Genomic DNA, 20,638 nt, shown 5'->3' with positions numbered 1-20,638 from the left:
CATGTCAAGGACTCAATGGAGACGCTTCCAGAGGCGTAAGCAAGCCGAAAGAGAGGCTGCTAGAGGAATAGCTGGAAGAGGCATGTCCAGTGGGGCAAATTCTGGAAAGAAGGTTGTTGTGAAGGTCAACACAGCAACAAAAGAACGGATCAGAGAGTATGTTCGTCGACCAACTGAGAAATGTTCTGATGAAGTTACTGATGACTTTAATTCAAAGTCCGAAGCAAGTCTGGACATCTTGGTCAACGTGGTGTCAATTCTACCACAAGAATATAATTATGTGACTGAAGTGGAGGAGTCGGTAGACGATGCTGACGCTGAAGAAATGGCTTTGCACCAGCCAAGATGCTATTTTGTGCTAAACGATGGCTCTGCTGAAAGCCAAGAAGCAGTTTTCGAAAGACCCACGATGACTATGAAAAATCATTTGAAACCATTGCTGATAAGGGCCAAAGTAGAAGGGGTAACTATCAACAAAGTCTTGGTCGATTGTGGCGCCACTGTCAACATCATGCCGCACCATATTCTGAGGAAGATTGGCAAATATGATACTGACATCAGATCCAACAACATGGTCTTGTCTGACTACGGGGGAAAAACAAAAAGCACCATGGGTGTGATTATGGTGAACATCACGGTGGGTTCAATAACTAGACCGATGTTGTTTATGGTGATAGATGTTAAGCCAAGTTACAACTTGTTATTTGGCAGAGAATGGCTCCATGGTGTCGGGGCCGTACCATCTTCAGCGCACCAAAGATTGGTGATTTGGAGAGAAGATGGAGTGGTCGAAAATATCGAAGCCGACCAAGGGTACTTCATGGCTGACGTAAATAATGTCGGCAAGAAGGAGTTCGAGAGAAAGCTGACCAACATTTCTCCTTATTTTCCAGCTGAGGATGTATATGCTAATCTGAGTGAGGATTTTGTTTCTCTAACTTTACACGAGACTCATGGCTTCATTTGGGATGTGGAACGTTTGGATGATCCATCCTATACAGGTATCCGGCTAACAGGCTGGGGAGATGTCACTGATGATGACTGAGCTAGAATCTCTAAGAAAGATTTCGGCATACGTTGTCGAGAACAAAATAAAGTCGGCTCTAGAGGCTGAAGAAAACATGGTTGTCGAAGCCTACGAGGTAAGTAAAGGGGTTTATGTGGCTATTGGGCCAGAGCCTCCAGATAAGCCAGTTTTGGCTAAAGGAAACGTCAACATGCAGCGTTTGGACTGTATTTATGACAATGAACCTTTAGGGTTTGAAAAAGACCCAAAGGTACCAGAGAAAATCCGACCAAAAGACCCCTTGGAAGAAGTCGACCTTGGCGAAAATGGCGAAAAGAGGCCAACATACATCAGCGCCAGCATCGACAAAGAACTAAAGTCTGAGGTAATATCCATACTTAAAGAATTTAGAGACTGTTTTGCTTGGGATTATAACGAAATTCATGGTTTGAGTAGGGATTTGGTCGAGTTAAAGCTGCCAATAAAAACTGGAAGAAAGCCAGTAAAGCAGACGCCCAGGCATTTCGCCCCAGAGATCATGGCAAAGATAAAAGCAGAAGTAGAAAGACTCCTAAAAAGCAAGTTTATACAAACTGCAAGGTATGTCGAATGGTTGGCCAATATTGTGTCAGTCATCAAGAAAAATGGGTCTTTAAGAGTATGTATTGATTTTAGAGATCTAAATGATGCAACCCCCAAAGATGAGTATGCCATGTCCGTGGCGGAAATGCTGGTCGATTCGTCCGCTGGTTTCGAATATTTAAGTATGTTAGATGGTTATGCTGGATATAACCAAATTTTTATTCCAGAAGAAGACGTGCCGAAGACGGCGTTTTGGTGCCCAGGAGCCTTGGGGACATATGAGTGGGTTGTCATGCCATTCGGCTTGAAGAATGCTGGAGCGACATATCAGAGGGTAATGAACGCAATTTTTCATGATTTTATCGAAGATTTCATGCAACTATACATTGATGATATTGTGATAAATCAAATGGTCGACACGTTCACGTCGAACATCTCCGAAAGGCCTTCCTAAGGATGAGGAAATATGGATTGAAAATGAATCCATTAAAGTGTGCTTTTTGTGTGCAGGCAGGCGATTTCCTTGGCTTTGTGGTGCATAAAAAGGGTATTGAAGTAAACCAAAGCAAAACAAAAGCCATTATGGACATCAAGCCTTCGTCGACCAAAAAGGAACTACAATCTTTGTTGGGCAAAATAAATTTTCTTAGAAGATTTATATCTGATTTAAGTGGCAAAACAAAAGCCTTTTCCCCACTACTTCGACTGAAGAAAGAGGATTTTGAGTGGCAAAAAGAGCACCAAGAGGCTTTTGACAAGATCAAAGAGTATTTGACCAGGTCTCCAATGCTGGCCCCTCATGTTAGGAATAGGCCAATGAGGTTGTATATAGCAGTCTCAGAATCGACTATAGGAAGTATGTTAGTCCAAGAGGATGAAAGATGTGTCGAAAGACCTGTGTATTACCTTAGTCGAATGCTTAATGACCCTGAAACTAGGTATAGCGATATAGAAAAACTATGTCTATGCCTATATTTCTCTTGTATGAAACTAAAGCAATATATTAAGCCTGTTGATGTGTACGTATCTTCTCACTTTGATATTATTAAGCACATGTTATCTAAACCAATTTTGCATAGTCGAATTGGAAAATGGGGTTTGACGTTAACAGAGTACTCTCTGACATACGTACCCTTGAAAGCAATGAAAGGGCAAGTAGTGGCAGATTTCCCTATCAACCATTCAATGTTCGAAATGGCACAAAATTATGTAGACATAGTGCCATGGAGATTATACTTCGACGGTTCAAGACATAAGCATGGATCTGGGATAGGAGGAGTCATAATTTTCCCATATGGAATTCCAGAAGAGTTCAAATACAGAATTGAAGGGGTATGTACAAATAATGAAGCAGAATATGAGTCGCTGATTACAGGACTTGAACTTCTGCTAGAATTGGGGGCAAAGAATGTAGAAATTATGGGAGACTCTGAGTTAGTGATTAAGCAGGTATCAAAAGAGTACAGGTGTGTTAAAGAAAATTTAATCATGTATTTTGTGGTTACCATCAGATTACTCAAGAGGTTTGAGCAAGTCAACCTCCAGCATATACTACGGAAAGAGAACCAGAGAGCAAATGATTTGGCGTGGAAGGCCTCAGGGTACAAGGCGTCGAAAGACCAGGATGAAGGGGTCCAAGTGAGAGAGAAAGTACGAGCGACATTATTATCACCATCAGATCTGTCGATTATAAAGTTGGAAGCTGTAGATAAATATCATTTTGAAATTCTGACCGTCGACGACGAGGGAGAAAGTGATTGGCGTAAACCGCTAGTCGATTATTTACGTAATCCTATAGGGTCGACAGACCGAAAGGTAAAATATAGAGCCTTTAGCTACGTCTTGGTGAATGATGAACTATTCAAAAAGACAGTTGAAGGAGTGTTACTAAAATGCCTAGGGGAAAGCGAGGCATATGTGGCTGTGTCTAGTGTACATAGCGGAGCGTGTGGGGCGCATCAAGCAGGTTTAAAGATGAAATGGCTCTTAATGCGCTCAGGAGTTTATTGGCCTTCAATGTTGAAAGATTGCATTGAATTTGCTAAAAGCTGTCAGGAATGCCAATTGCATGGGGGCATACAGCATGTGCCTGCAAGCGAGTTGCATACAATTGTGAAGCCCTGGCCTTTTCGAGGGTGGGCACTGGATGTTATCGGAGAAATAAAACCAGCCTCGTCGAAACAACAAAGATATGTTTTGGTCGGTATCGACTATTTCACAAAATGGGTCGAAGCCGTGGCATTAACAAATGTAGACCAAGAGGTTGTAATGGACTTTGTCCAAAGTCATATCATCTGCAGATTTGGCATCCCTGATAACATGAAATAATATCACATTCTAGGACTCAATTTAATTAAATTATATTATTATTTACTTCAATTTATTTCATTTTACGCGATATTACTCGGTATTTTCTTTCTATTTATCTCAGGTAGTTTATTTGAAGCACAAGTAAAAAAGGAAGAAAAGGAGGTGCAAAAAGAATGAAAAGAAGCAAATATCAAAAGCCAAAGCCCAGCCCAAAAACACAGCCGTTGTGCCTGTGACGAGCATCACACAGGCTGTGACGAGCGTCACGCTTTACCCACTTGTGTTACGAGCGTAACACATGGTGTGACGAACGTCACACCATTCTCCTATATTTTTGGCTTCAGAAGCGCAACAAAGACGTTGAGGCCTATTGTTACGCTTGACCATTGGAACGTGAACGGAAGAATCTTGGAAACCGTTACAACAAAGTGACCAGTATAAATATTGGCCTTGCAAACCCTGCAGAAGCTCCCCGACTTCGTTCAATTTTCTTCTTCCAGCCGTGCAAGCATACCATTATTTTTCTTTACTGTTTTTGCTTTTAATTGCAATTTTTATTTTTATTTTTATTTTCTTTTCCAGTTAAGCTTTCAGCACTTAATTAATTCTTTTTCGCACAATAGTTTCTACACCGGAAACTATTGTGTATCTTTTACTAGATCTAACCTTACGTTAGACCCTAGATTTTTATTTCTTCACTTTTATTTTTCTGTTTGATTGAAGAATTCAAGAATAAATCCAACCGGTCTGTGGTGGATGTTCGACACTGCTGTTAATTACTCAGGTTCTTTAATTATTGTTTGAATTTATATATGCTTTGTTTTACTGTTTATTTATATTATTTGCCTGAGATGAATTTGTTTATGCATGCTGATTATTTAGATCTGTTTAGTATGTCTGGCTAATTTATTTAGGTATCGGTATGTAAAGTAAGCGGAATGAAGGAATCAAAACTAAGTTGGTTTAATTAAGTTTAAAATTAAAATCACTCTTTTCATGGTCTCAATTTACAGGTTTAATAACAAGGTTTTTGTACGAAAGTAAAAGACATAAAGAAGTTAAAATCAATAGAACGAGAGTTTGAGTTTTTAACTGGACAGTGTTAATGGGACATTAATTCTAGATCAGGGCGAGAGCAATTTTTAGAGTTAATTAAATTCTAATCTTTTTCAAAAAGTATTTTTAAAGGTTGAATGTGAGGACGAGAGTTAAGCATTTGAATTTAATTATATAACCTAAGTCAACAGAGCGAGAGTTTGAGACAAGGGTGTTTAAACGATTAGTGTTTTCTTAAAAAGAGTTTCTACGGATTCTATTGTTTTCAAAAAGTGGTTTTTGACTTAACTAATAAGTGACAGCTACGTTAATATAAAATCATAGTTCATTCAACAGAGCGAGAGTTTGAGATAAGACTTTTAATCAATAGTGTCAACTGAAAAGATTTATTTTAAAACCAAGAAACCAACGAAGAATTGATTCCCTAATTACGACGAACTACATACCGATATCCGTTTAGTCGATATTTAATTTAGATCCTATTTTTAGTTTTAACTTTTCCCCAAACAATCAAAGTATTACCCGCCTTAGCTTTACGAAGTAACCTTAGAAAACGGTATATCGATTCATAAGTCCCTGTGGGATCGATATCTTTTAAAACTACGCGATAGAACTGTGCACTTGCAGTTTGTACCCCAAATTCGACTCATAAAGTCGCGATCAAGTTTTTGGCGCCGTTGTCGGGGACTTTTATTTAGTCGATATCGTAACTCTTCTGTTACGCTGTAGAGACTAAGGCTTATTTTCCTTTTCTTTTCTTTCTTTCGTTGATTTGTATGCCACACACTCGCTCACAAGGCGAGCCGTTCTACTTACGAATCAACGATATCGAACTATATCTCCGAGTCTTACGACGAATTCGGGAATATCGTGCTGCAAACAATCTCCCTCCTGTCGAACTTCCTGATCTCAAAAATCTTCTTCCTTCGCCGATACCCGAGATGGCAGAACCAGCTCGTGCTCTTCGAGATTACGCCGCTCCATCGCAAGATGAGCCGCATTTGAGTATTGCTCCACCCGCAATCGAAGCAAACAACTTTGAACTTAAACCTTCACTGTTACAGGCAGTGCAACAGAACCAATTCTCTGGAAATCCTACCGAGGATCCAAACCTTCATTTATCCGTATTTGTCCAATACGCTGATACTGTTAAAGCTAACAGTGTCACTTCAGAGGCAATTCGACTTCGTCTTTTTCCTTTCTCGTTAAGAGATGGCGCTAGAAGATGGCTTCAATCTCTTCCTTCCAACTCAGTCACCACATGGAACGAGTTGAAGAAAGTTTTTCTTACCCGATATTTTCCGCCGAGCAAAACAGCTATGTTAAGAGCCCAGATAAATGGATTTAAACAGAAAGATAACGAGTCTCTCTTCGAAGCATGGGAAAGATACAAAGACATGATGAGACTTTGTCCACACCATGGTTTAGAAGACTGGTTCGTAATTCATACCTTCTATAATGGTCTCCTGTACAACACGAGGTTAACAATAGACGTCGCCGCAGGTGGTGCACTAATGAACAAACCTTATGCTGATGCCTACCAACTTATCGAAAGCATGGCTCAAAACCACTATCAGTGGGGAAGCGAACGAACAATGGTAGAAAAACCTCAAACGAAAACTGGCATGTACGAGATAAGTAACCTTGATCATGTTAATGCAAAAGTGGATGCTCTGGTCCAGAAAATTGAAAGTTTAAATGTATCACCTCCAGCCACCGTGGTTGCCATAACTCAGAATTGCAAAGTCTGTGGAATCCAAGGTCACACTCCTGCAGATTGTCAACTCCTAACAGGAATCCAAGCGGAGCAAGTAAACTATGCTCAAGGAAGCCCCTACTCGCATACCTATAACTCAAATTGGAAGAATCATCCCAATTTTTCATATAAGAGTAATAATGCTTTATACGCACCTGGACAATCTCCAAATCAAGCCCCAACTATACCTCCAGGATATCAAAAGCCGATCCCATCTACACCTAACAATAACGCCCCTAGGAAATCCAACTTGGAAATCATGATGGAAAACTTTATAGCTTCTCAACAGCAAACCAATAAAGATTTCTTAAACCAGAATGTACACACTGGCGAACAAATTAAACAACTAGCAAGTAAAGTAGATGCCCTGGCTACCCATAACAAAATGCTGGAAACGCAAATATCACAAGTAGCTCAACAACAAGCGCATACTGCTGCCCCAACTGGTACATTTCCTGGCCAACCCCAACCTAACCCAAGAAGCCATGCTCATGCAATTATACTGAGAAGTGGAACGAAAGTGGAAGGACCGTCTGACCCAAGGATAGAAAACCAAAACTCTAAAAAGTCAACTGAGGAAGAAAGTGAACCTAAGGAAAAGGAAGAGAGTAATAAGGAAACCGTAGAAAAGAAGGAACCTTATGTACCTCCACCACCTTATAAACCACCTATCCCTTACCCTCAAAGGCTTATTAAAACCAAAGATGCGGGCCAATTCAAAAAATTTGTTGACCTACTAAAACAATTAAACGTCACAATTCCGTTTATAGAAGTTATTACGCAGATGCCCTCATATGCCAAGTTCTTAAAAGAAATTCTTTCTAATAAAAGGAAACTTGAAGATAGCGAAACCGTTACACTCACCGCTGAATGTAGCGCTATAATCCAGAATATGCCTCCTAAACTTAAAGACCCAGGTAGTTTCTCTATACCCTGTCACATAGGAAAATTTGTCATTGACAAAGCCTTATGCGATTTAGGAGCCGGTATTAGTGTTATGCCTTTATCCATATGCAAGAGACTTGAAATGGGAGAATTAAGACCAACTAAAATATCTGTGCAACTAGCAGATCGTTCCGTTAAATATCCTGTAGGAATTCTTGAAAACATTCCAGTGCGCATAGGTCAATTCTACATTCCAACTGATTTTATAATTATGGATATTAGAGAAGATGAAGTTACACCCATTATACTGGGAAGACCGTTCTTAGCAACGGCTGGTGCAATCATAGACGTAAAACAAGGACGACTCACTTTCGAAGTAGGAGAAGAGAAAATTGAGTTCATTCTTTCCCAATTTTTGAAAGCACCTGCAATAGAAGATACATGTTACTTCATGGATATCATCGATGAATGCATAAAAGAAACAGAGTTAGAAAAAGACAAATCATCTGACTATCTTGTAGAAGACAAACTTAACCAATGTTTAGCAATAACACCGTACCCTACGCAATGCCTTAAGAAACCAACCCTAGACCTGAAAACACTTCCCAAAAATCTGAGATATGAATTCCTAGACTTAGAACTTGAACGACCAGTAATAGTTAATGCTGACCTAGGAAGACTCGAAACAGAAAAACTCCTGCATATCTTAAGAAAATATCCAACCGCACTAGGTTACAACATCACCGATCTTAAAGGAATAAGTCCTTCTATTTGTATGCACCGCATCATGCTAGAAGAAGACTGTAAAACTTCTAGGGAACACCAGAGGAGACTAAACCCGATCCTGAGTGAGGTAGTGAAGAAGGAAATAACCAAGTTATTAGAGGCAGGTATCATATATCCTATATCTGATAGCAAATGGGTTAGTCTTGTACACGTAGTACCAAAGAAAGGAGGTGTAACAGTCATTGAAAATGAAAAAGGAGAAACTATAACCAAACGAATCGAATCGGGATGGAGAATGTGCATTGACTATAGGAAACTAAACAAAGCAACCCGAAAAGATCATTTCCCTTTACCATTCATTGACCAGATGTTAGAACGATTAGCAAAACATTCTCATTTTTGCTATCTAGACGGTTACTCAGGCTTCTTTCAAATACCAATTCACCTTGATGACCAAGAAAAGACAACGTTCACGTGTCCTTTTGGTACCTTCGCTTATAGACGAATGCCGTTTGACTTGTGTAATGCTCCCGCAACCTTCCAAAGGTGCATGATGGCAATATTCGCCGATTTTCTAGAAAACATCATGGAAGTATTTATGGATGACTTTTCCGTATGCGGACAAAGCTTTGAAGAATGCCTTGAAAACCTAGAAAGAGTTCTAGAGCGATGTGTAAAAGTAAACCTAGTACTTAATTGGGAAAAATGTCACTTTATGGTACAAGAAGGAATTGTTTTAGGACACATCATCTCGAACAGAGGAATTGAAGTAGACAAAGCCAAAATAGAGGTAATCGAAAACCTTCAACCCCCGAAAACTGTGAGAGAAGTACGAAGCTTCTTAGGACATGCCGATTTTTACCGACGATTCATTAAAGACTTCTCTAAAATAACTAAACCTTTAACCGGGCTATTAATGAAGGATGCTGAATTCATATTCGATAATAGATGTTTAGAAGCATTTCAAACGCTTAAACAAGCACTGATCTCCGCGCCCATAATGCAGACACCAGATTGGAATGAACCATTCGAAATAATGTGTGATGCCAGTGATTACGTTGTAGGTGCTGTTTTAGGACAACGAAGGGATAAAAAGCTTCACGTTATATATTACGCAAGTAGAACTCTAGATGAAGCACAAATGAATTACGCCACAACCGAGAAAGAACTTCTAGCAGTAGTGTTTGCGCTAGATAAATTTCGTTCTTACCTGGTCGGAGCCAAAATAATCATCTACACTGACCACACTGCTATCAAATACCTCTTAACAAAAAAAGATGCTAAACCTAGACTCCTAAGGTGGATCCTGTTGCTACAAGAGTTCGATTTGGAAATCAAAGACAAGAAAGGAACTAAAAACGTAGTAGCAGATCACCTCTCGAGACTTGAGAACCTTGAACCGGAAAGAACATCGATCAACGATGATTTTTCGTACGATAAACTTATAGCTACTTTGGAAGAAAATAACACTGATAAACAGGTAGAAACCACCTTAGCTATATCTGTTACACCGTGGTACGCTGACCTCGTCAATTATTTAGCTGCCGGAATAGTTCCACCTACTTTATCCTACCAGCAGAAGAAACGGTTTTTCTATGACATAAAACACTATTACTGGGATGACCCTTTACTTTTCAAAAGAGGCCCCGATGGTATTTTCTGTCGGTGTATACCTGAAGAAGAGGTAGAAAATATAATCCAACACTGTCACTCCGCTCCTTATGGTGGACATGCAAGTACATCCAAGACCTGCTCTAAAATCCTACAAGCCGGTTTCTATTGGCCAAATATATGGAAGGATGTACATGCAGCTATTAAGAAATGTGACAGATGTCAACGCACAGGAAACATATCTAGACGTGACGAGATGCCACAAAAGGGCGTTTTGGAAGTAGAGATTTTCGACGTGTGGGGAATAGACTTCATGGGACCTTTTCCATCCTCTTTCGGTAACAAATACATACTCATGGCAGTTGACTACGTATCAAAATGGATTGAAGCTATAGCTTCTCCAACAAACGACACACGAGTATTAACTAGACTCTTTAAGAATATAATATTTCCAAGGTTTGGTGTCCCAAGAATAGTAGTCAGTGATGGTGGATCGCATTTCATATCCAAGGTACTCGAAAAATTACTGCTTAAGTATGGCGTAAGACATAGAGTAGCGACACCTTACCACCCTCAAACCAGTGGGCAAGTGGAAGTGTCTAACAGAGAAATCAAACAGATACTAGAGAAAACAGTCGCCACTTCAAGGAAAGACTGGTCATTGAAATTACCAGAAGCTTTATGGGCTTACCGAACTGCTTACAAAACTCCCATAGGGACAACCCCATTTAAGCTCATTTATGGAAAATCCTGCCAGCTCCCGGTAGAATTAGAACATAAAGCCTATTGGGCTATTAAAAATCTAAATTTAAACTATAAGGCCGCCGGCGAAAAGAGAATCCTTGATATAAGCGAATTAGAGGAACTCAGAAGAGACGCTTACGAAAATGCCAGAATCTACAAAGAAAGAACAAAACAATGGCATGACAAGCGCATATCAAGGAAAATCTTCAAACAAGGCGATACAGTCCTTTTATTTAACTCTAGGCTAAAGTTATTCCCGGGAAAACTACGATCTAGATGGTCAGGTCCTTTTCAAATCACCAATGTTTTTCCCAGTGGAGCGGTAGAAATTAAAGGCAAATCTATGGAACCATTTACCGTAAACGGGCAACGTCTAAAACATTATCACTATGCAGAAAACAATGAAGATTCGCAAGTCTTGCACTTAGACGAAATGCCTCCAGAACTTATAGATTATAATTGATAGTTTTTATGTCGAGCTTGCGACATTAAACAAAGCGCTTAGTGAGAGACAACCCACAAATATTTTTTTTTTCTTCCTTAATTATTCTTTTATATTTTGTTTAGTGTTCATTCTTAATTCATTTTTAATTTATTTATTAAAAACTTTTCTCTTCTTCTTTCGGCATTTGGCCAAATCCTGACTAAAACTCTTGTTTTTCTTTTCTCTAGCTAACATTAACCTGATGGGACAAATCGATCGTATGGGTATCAAATTCAGAGGAAAAGCTCAAAAACAAAAGTTTGAGGAACTAGCCACGAGAGAGATACTACCTAGCCTGTATGCTGATGACTGGGCAATGACTGCCCTTGGACTAAGAGAAAGTGTCCTGTATTTGCTGAGTCAGATAGGGTGGGAAACCTCTCCTATCCGTAGACATTTCGTCACCTACCGGAGACTAACACTAGAATTCCTTAGTTCCCTGATCTATCTACCCAGCCATGGGAAAGGAATAAGCAGAGGTTTCATCCAGTTCAGAATATTTAACATGGAGTACCAATTTAATATTCAAGACTTTACCAACCTTTTAGGTTTCCCTACCTCCTTTGACACATTCACAGTGAGCCAAGAAGAACTTTTTGAATATAGAGAACTTGAACACTTTTGGGGAAGCTTGACTGGAAATGACGATCCCGAGGAACATGAGTTTCTCTCTGGAAACATACATAACCCGACCTTTCGTTATTTCCATAAGATCCTGACCCACATCTTATTTGGGAAGAAGCCAAACAGTACCACAGTTTCACGTGATGAACTCTTTATCATATTTTGTGCTTCCCAGAACCGTCCAGTAAACGGTGCCACTTTTATGTTGGCAAATTTAGACCACCTTATCCAAGATGAACGAGCACCAATTCGAATAGGCGGTTTGATAACCATGATTGGTAATGCTATCGGATTACGTCAGCCTATGCTTGACTTAAGCCCTTTTTGTGGCATTACCATTATGAGTATACCCTTCCTCTTCAACACTATGTTTATAGCAAACCTAGGATCTGACGAGTTTGAGCTTATAATTAATAACCAAGTTCTTTGCCTATTCACCATGCCCAATCCTAGGACTAGTGTTCATAACCGCAATAACTGGCTCTACAATCTGAACGAAACCCCCTCTCCTGCTAGATCCACTGAGTCCATCCAGGACTATGAAATTTGTGATGACCAGATTCCTTATGTTGAATCAGACCCTCAGACACCATCTGGTTATTATGATATTGATCCTCCTCCTCAACCTGTTCAGACCGAAGAATCAGCAATACCCGACCTTAGACATCATATGCCCGGAACTGATTATAACACTGCCATTGAAGCTTTGATGTCAGAACAAGACGCCCTCAGAGAAGAGTTCGCTAACATGAGACACGAATTTCTGGGATACATGAACAGTATGACAAATCAGTTTCACGAGTTGCTATACCGTGTTAACTCCTTTGTTCCTCCGGCCAGAGATCATGCAGATGGATAAAAGTCGTTTTTCTTAGTTATTTAGTTTTAGTTAGATTATTCATTAATGTTATTTCAAATTATGTTCGTATTTGTTTCTCTTTCGCATTTTTGTTTTTTTTTCCAATGTTACATTATGATTATTTTATGAAGCTATTGATTTATTCTATTTTATTATGAATTATGCAATATCTATCAATAATGCTCTCTACTGTTGCTGCCTACATAACTTATTAAAGAAAAAATATATTTATGCACTATTATACAAAGTAGAATAGCATGCAGGGGAAATTTAAATAGCAGAGTAAAATAATCTGAAGCAAAGCAAAACAAAAAAAATAAAATAAACTACTATAATTATTATGAAGAACGCAAGCAGTAACCATGCCAGAATGATTGTGTGACAAGCGTCACACAATCTATCACGGACGTCACGCCAAGTGCCTGTGACGCCCGTCACGCCCCTGTCACGAACGTGACACCGTCTGACCATGTTAACGTTACTAACCGTTGGGAGACGACCGTTACACCACTTCACCTTTTTACCTTCCCCATTTATTCACATTTACCCACATTTATTTACTTTTCAACCACTCCCTTTCCAACTTCCAAATTTTTCCCTGTAAATACCCACCATACCTTTCTTCATACACCACAAACCATTCTCTAAACTCAATTTCATTTCCCTTCTCCCCTAATTACCTCTTTCAAACCACTTATCGATATGGCGGGCAATCAAGCTTTCGGAAATATCATCTTCCGATCCGAAGATGATAATTATCAAAGGGAGCAGTTCGAGCGTTTCTAACAACGAGGTGTCACCTCTACCAGGTATCCTGATTTAACTTGTTTACAAGAATTAGGATTACTTCAAGATATAGAATGGATGCTCCGTCTTAATGATTTAACCTTTCTATGCACGCATAATCAACCTACCTACCCATCCCTAACCTTAGAATTTTTAAGTTCATATGCGTACAACACTCCCACCGGTGAAGACGAGTACTTAACCGGTACCGCAACCTTCCGTATGTTCAACACCGAGTACTCCCTATCCCAAAACCAATTGAGTACCATGCTACAGTTCCCCATCGAAGGTCAAGTCTACCCCAGAATCCCTCCAAACTTAAATTGGAACACAGTTGCCGCTTTCGACCTCTTTAGGAAAATATCCGGTGTAGATGCCAACAACTGGGAAGAGCTCCTTGTTTCCCATATACATAACCCAACTATCCGGTACTTTATCCGCATCCTGCAAAACACAGTTTTTGGAAGATCGAACAACAGAAAGGTCAACGCAAAGGAATTATTCTTCCTCGAATGCGTCTTCGAACCGAATACTAAGATAAACGCCGCCTTCTTCCTATTTCATCATATCCGCACCTTATGTGCTAGAGGCCGTCAACCTTTTGTAATTGGTGGATTAATCACCACCATAGCACTTGGCTTAAACCTAGGGGACCGACTCCAAACTTTAGAATCTTTACCTCCCCTCTTTATGGATATAAGCTACTGTCGGTCCAGCCGCCTAATAAAGAACAGAGTAGGCGGAAAATATTACCTTATGGTGAATAACCAGGCAGTCCCAAGCGTTGTTCTACCCAACATTTCCCTAACAGATGTCACCAACCCCAACCGCCACCTCTATGATCTGAATGCTCCCGAAGCTACCGAGCCTTCACATGCAAACCCGTCTACAAACGAGTTCGAAGAAATGGAGCAAGGTGATCATGCTCCTGCACAACAATCAGTCCCACTCAACCCTTCCGATAATGCAGCTGGCCCATCCTCACGACGTCGTCGACGAAGAAGGCCTGCAACCAACGACGACATCATGGATGCTATTGATGGTATGCAAGCACAGAATCTCGAAATGATGCAAATAATGCGCCAAATGCAACAACAACAGGAAGAGAGGAATGCCATAACCGACCAGCGGTTCACTGATTTGCTTAGCAGGTTTGACAACTTAGAAGTACATCAACGATCACCAGGTCCAAGAACAAGAGGCGGCAGGCAGCATTAACTTTAGTTTCTTTTTCCTTTTTTTTTATTTATCTTTTGTTTTCTTTGAAACATTGGGGACAATGTTTCATCTAAGTATGGGGGGACACCGTGTTCTTTCTATCCTCCTTTTTCTTTTTCAAGTATGTATCTTTCTTTTCATTGTTATTTCCCTTATAAAAAAAATATATATTTCTTATAATATAGATTTATTTTAAGTTAATTCCCAAGTGTGAAAAATTTCTATTATCTATTCCCTCAAAATTTTCATGAGCCATAACAAAAATTTAACACACCCAATAAGTATAAAGGTCGCTTATTTTATAAAACTTGAGTGAAATCAAGAAAAAAATTATTACCATAACAACGCTCTAAGAACCTCAACATGTTAGATCAGGATAAGTACCAATTATACCAATCCCTTGAACTTTTAGTTTTATAGTAACCCCGAGTAGTTTATACGAGAAGTCAGCACCATCTTAATGGCAAACTACGTGGAGAGTCGATGAATATAAGTGAATGATTCCCAAAGTAACATAAAATATATATATATATATATATATATATCAGGAAATGCACTAATTAAGTTAGGTGATCCTTACCAAATCATTTAATCTAAAGGTTGCAGATCATACAAAAGCATAATATGAAAGATCCATTATGAGTTGGTTCAGCAGGTATCTGGTGTTGAACTTGGTAGGGCGGACTACGGTCCGATCCCCCGCAATTTGCAATGGACTAAATAACGAAGTCATCCGACTTATGTACCAGAACTTCTAGCTAAAAGGGGATCAGAATCACTAACTGGTTACTCCACTATGTGCGCGAAAAGATAAAGGGCTTAATGTGATTTCGCTAGAATGAAAACGGGTGAAATAAGAGTAAAGGAACTAGGATAGCTATAATGGCATTACTCGAACTGGTTTGCATAAGGTGGGGTTATCTGAGGTTGTGACGGTGGTTGTTGATGTCAAGGATTAAACTCAAGTTACTTCTAAACAAGGTTTACATGCAACCTAGTACGAATTGATGTGTGTTTTGAAATTTCACCTGGCTAAATTTTTAAGCGATTTCTATACTGTATTTTGCTTGAGGACAAGCAAAAATCTAAGTATGGGGGAGTTTGATAACATGAAATAATATCACATTCTAGGACTCAATTTAATTAAATTATATTATTATTTACTTCAATTTATTTCATTTTACGCGATATTACTCGGTATTTTCTTTCTATTTATCTCAGGTAGTTTATTTGAAGCACAAGTAAAAAAGGAAGAAAAGGAGGTACAAAAAGAATGAAAAGAAGCAAATATCAAAAGCCAAAGCCCAGCCCAAAAACACAGGCGTTGTGCCTGTGACGAGCGTCACACAGGCTGTGACGAGCGTCACGCTTTACCCACTTGTGTTACGAGCGTAACACATGGTGTGACGAACGTCACACCATTCTCCTATATTTTTGGCTTCAGAAGCGCAACAAAGACGTTGAGGCCTATTGTTACGCTTGACCATTGGAACGTGAACGGAAGAATCTTGAAAACCGTTACAACAAAGTGACCAATATAAATATTGGCCTTGCAAACCCTGCAGAAGCTCCCCGACTTCGTTCAATTTTCTTCTTCCAGCCGTGCAAGCATACCATTATTTTTCTTTACTGTTTTTGCTTTTAATTGCAATTTTTATTTTTATTTTTATTTTCTTTTCCAGTTAAGCTTTCAGCACTTAATTAATTCTTTTTCGCACAATAGTTTCTACACCGGAAACTATTGTGTATCTTTTACTAGATCTAACCTTACGTTAGACCCTAGATTTTTATTCCTTCACTTTTATTTTTCTGTCTGATTGAAGAATTCAAGAACAAATCCAACCGGTCTGTGGTGGATGTTCGAGACTGCTGTTAATTACTCAGGTTCTTTAATTATTGTTTGAATTTATATATGCTTTGTTTTACTGTTTATTTATATTATTTGCCTGAGATGAATTTGTTTATGCATGCTGATTATTTAGATCTGTTTAGTATGTCTGGCTAATTTATTTAGGTATCGGTATGTAAAGTAAGCGGAATGAAGGAATCAAAACTAAGTTGGTTTAATTAAGTTTAAAATTAAAATCACTCTTTTCACGGTCTCAATTTACAGGTTTAATAACAAGGTTTTTGTACGAAAGTAAAAGACATAAAGAAGTTAAAATCAATAGAACGAGAGTTTGAGTTTTTAACTGGACAGTGTTAATTGGACATTAATTCTAGATCAGGGCGAGAGCAATTTTTAGAGTTAATTAAATTCTAATCTTTTTCAAAAAGTATTTTTAAAGGTTGAATGTGAGGACGAGAGTTAAGCATTTGAATTTAATTATATAACCTAAGTCAACAGAGCGAGAGTTTGAGACAAGGGTGTTTAAACGATTAGTGTTTTCTTAAAAAGAGTTTCTACGGATTTTATTGTTTTCAAAAAGTGGTTTTTGACTTAACTAATAAGTGACAGCTACGTTAATATAAAATCATAGTTCATTCAACAGAGCGAGAGTTTGAGATAAGACTTTTAATCAATAGTGTCAACTGAAAAGATTTATTTTAAAACCAAGAAACCAACGAAGAATTGATTCCCTAATTACGACGAACTACATACCGATATCCGTTTAGTCGATATTTAATTTAGATCCTATTTTTAGTTTTAACTTTTCCCTAAACAATCAAAGTATTACCCGCCTTAGCTTTACGAAGTAACCTTAGAAAACGGTATATCGATTCATAAGTCCCTGTGGGATCGATATCTTTTAAAACTACGCGATAGAACTGTGCACTTGCAGTTTGTACCCCAAATTCGACTCATAAAGTCGCGATCAATCCCAGAAACAATCACAACCGGTCAGGGGTCAGTTTTTACTAGTCGAAAAATGCAAGATTTCGCGAAAGAAATGGGAATCAAATTACTGACTTCTACCCCCTATTACGCACAGGCAAATGGCCAAGTCGAAGCTGCCAATAAGGTGATCATCAGCTTAATAAAGAAACATATAGGCAAGAAGCCAAGAAATTGGCATAAGACATTAGATCAAGCTCTGTGGGCGTGTCGAACGTCACCAAAAGAAGCAAATAGAACAACGCCATTTCGACTGGTATATGGGCACGACGCTGTGATGCCAGTAGAGATTCAGGTTCAGGCAGTCAAAACCCAAAGGCAATATGAAATACCTTCTGAAGATTATTGGAGCATGATGACAGACGAACTCGTCGACTTAGATGAGGAGAGAATGTTAGCCTTGGATTCACTACAAAGGCATAAAGAAAAAGTCGCCAGAGCATACAATAAAAAGGTGAAAGGAAAGATGTTCGCTGTCGACGATCTAGTTTGGAGAGTGATCTTGCCTATGGATAGAAATGATAGAGTTTTGGGTAAGTGGTCCCCTAATTGGGAAGGACCGTTTAGGGTTTTGCATGCCTTTTCTAATAACGCCTACGAGGTCGAGGAGTTAGCACCAGATAGGCGAATCCTAAGGGTGAATGGAAAGTACTTGAAAAAATATATGCCTCTCCTTCAAGAGGTCAAGATTTTGACAGACTAAATGACTGTTGAATGAACTATGTTGGAGAAAACTATGTTGGAAACCAGCTATGAAAGGCACAGAAAATAAATACACATTGCTAAAATAAGAATGATAACATTAAATTGGCAAGAAGCCGTTGTTTATATATTACACAAAAATAAAAGCGGTCAAAGTTGGCCGAATTTGGATTGAAAAGGTTTAAGCTCAAAATTGTAATGTAGAGACGTAGGCTCCAAGGTGTCGGTTGGGCTTTAAGTTGTTCAAGCTTCTTCTCAACAGTCGAAAGCTCTTCAGCTACCGCTAAGGCATCGCCGGTGGTTTGCTCCACAGTGGCCTGGGCAGGTTTGAGAACTTCGTCTATAAAGCACGCCTCCTCCTTGGTAATTGACTCCAACTCACTGTCCAAAGTAGCAATTTAACGCCGAAGGGCATCAATTTGTTGGCGTATCTCAGTGGCCCTTGTTTGTTTGGAGATCAACTCCTTTTTATTTTCCTCCATAGTCCACAGCAGTTTGGTGACCTCCGCGTCAGCATTCATCACCAACTCCCACTTTTCCTTCACAAAAGCCTCAGTAGAAGCAATCTAGCGTTCAGTTTCCCTAACGCTGTCGAGATGGCGCAACATGGGAACCAGGAGTTGTTCTAGAGCGGCTGTTGCATGTAACACCTTTTTTTCTACCCCAAAATACTTAACATGTAATCAGAGTAAATAAGCACGCATATAACAAAAGGGCGTCACATCGACATTTTCAAAACTAAAAGCTTTCAAAAACCAAACCTCATTCATCATCAATATACAATACACCTGGTCATTTCAAATAACACATTTCACTTATCATGAATATTCAAGAATATGTGTTCGCAGCGGAAAATAATGAGTACTCATGCATTTCATCAAATGATCCATGTCCCATACCATGATCATCTCTCAATAATCTCTTCAAAATAAACGGAACCCATAATCAGAATATTTGGCACTATGGCCTCTCAACAGCAATTGCAAATAAGCATGTTCGCAAGTAATAACATAATACTTATCCAAATAGGATACGAGTTCAATACTACTAATCTACCCAGTGTTACATGACCAGAGCATTGACTCATTACCTAGTCTTCAAACTAAAATACGGGAACTCTCCAGCTAATCTCGAGCGAGCTACCGTCCACTTACTTCAGCGCTACTACTCCTGAGTATCTGCGCGATACCCATGTAAAGGTAACATTCAAACATAATGGGTGAGAATTCAAATCATTATGAAGAAGTATAATCAAGCACAATGATTAAATCAACAATTAAAGGAATTCACCACACTTCATATAACCATGTAAATAATATGCACCAACATCTATTTCACATGTTTCAAACATCCATCAAACTCAAGGAGTACAATATTAAAATCCAATATTATATTCTCAAATATACACATAACTACAATTATCACATAATCACATATGTTGTCAAGTTATGTATCCAAACATCATCAAATTCAATTACCATATCTCATACACACATCACAATCACAATAATGCATACACTCAATTATCACATAACTCTAATGTGACTCAATGCAAGACATGTGACTCTATGCATGCGGTACCTCAATGTGAACCCAACGTTTCACCGCTTTCCGATTCAATATCTAGAATCCAAGCCACGCTTTCGATCCGGATAAGATCAAAGCTACCACGCCTATTTCCAATTAAGGATCAACGTTTGCTACGCCTATTTCCAATTAAGGATCAACGTCTATATGGACCCAACGTTCCACCGCTTTCCGATTCAATATCTAGAATCCAAGCCACTACGTCTATTTCCAATTAAGAATCAACGTCTGCTACGCCTATTTCCATTCAAGGATCAACGTCTAATACCATGTGAACCCACAGTTTCACCGCTTTCACTATGAAGCCGACCATGCCATGAATGAATGTACAAATACCAATACACATGCAATTAAGATCATCTTTACCATCTTAACATTCCACATATCACCATAATTCAACTCTATGAATTATCCACCAATGGTACATATACACATTCATAATAAATACACCATTCACATAATATGCAATTAAGATCATCTCTATCATCTTAATCATTCTACATATAACCATAATTCAACTCTATGAATTATCCACCAATAGTACATATACACATTCATAACAATATATCATTCACAAATATAGGCTAGTTATCAAATGCGCACACATAGATTTCATTCCAAAATGAATACAGCATTTAAAATATCAATTTTTTTCACTTTTCAAACAGTGTTAACCGGTTAACGCATATGGTTAAACAGTTAACGCAAAACAGAATACACTTCCTGGAAATTTTCAACAGTGTTAACCGGTTAACGCAAGACAGAACACAATTCTAACAGGTTTTCAACAGTGTTAACCGGTTAATGCTTTTGGTTAACCGGTTAACGTAAAACAGAATGCTATTCCTGCGTTAACACACAACAGA

At 38.8% G+C, this 20,638-nt stretch overlaps 1 non-coding gene across 1 annotated transcript; it reads right to left on the bottom strand.

The window, feature by feature from the left end:
• Window positions 1–6,273: 6,273 nt before the first annotated feature.
• On the bottom strand, window positions 6,274–6,380 carry LOC127088560 (small nucleolar RNA R71). Its single transcript, XR_007790391.1, has one exon. It is a non-coding gene; the product is annotated as a small nucleolar RNA R71 (small nucleolar RNA).
• Window positions 6,381–20,638: the final 14,258 nt, after the last annotated feature.

The sequence above is a fragment of the Lathyrus oleraceus genome, chromosome 5 (assembly GCF_024323335.1).
Source record: "Lathyrus oleraceus cultivar Zhongwan6 chromosome 5, CAAS_Psat_ZW6_1.0, whole genome shotgun sequence".
In the NCBI taxonomy this organism is placed as follows: domain Eukaryota; kingdom Viridiplantae; phylum Streptophyta; class Magnoliopsida; order Fabales; family Fabaceae; genus Lathyrus; species Lathyrus oleraceus.
The sequence above is the reverse complement of the archived record's forward strand: the minus strand, read 5'-3'. Positions and strand labels throughout refer to the sequence as shown.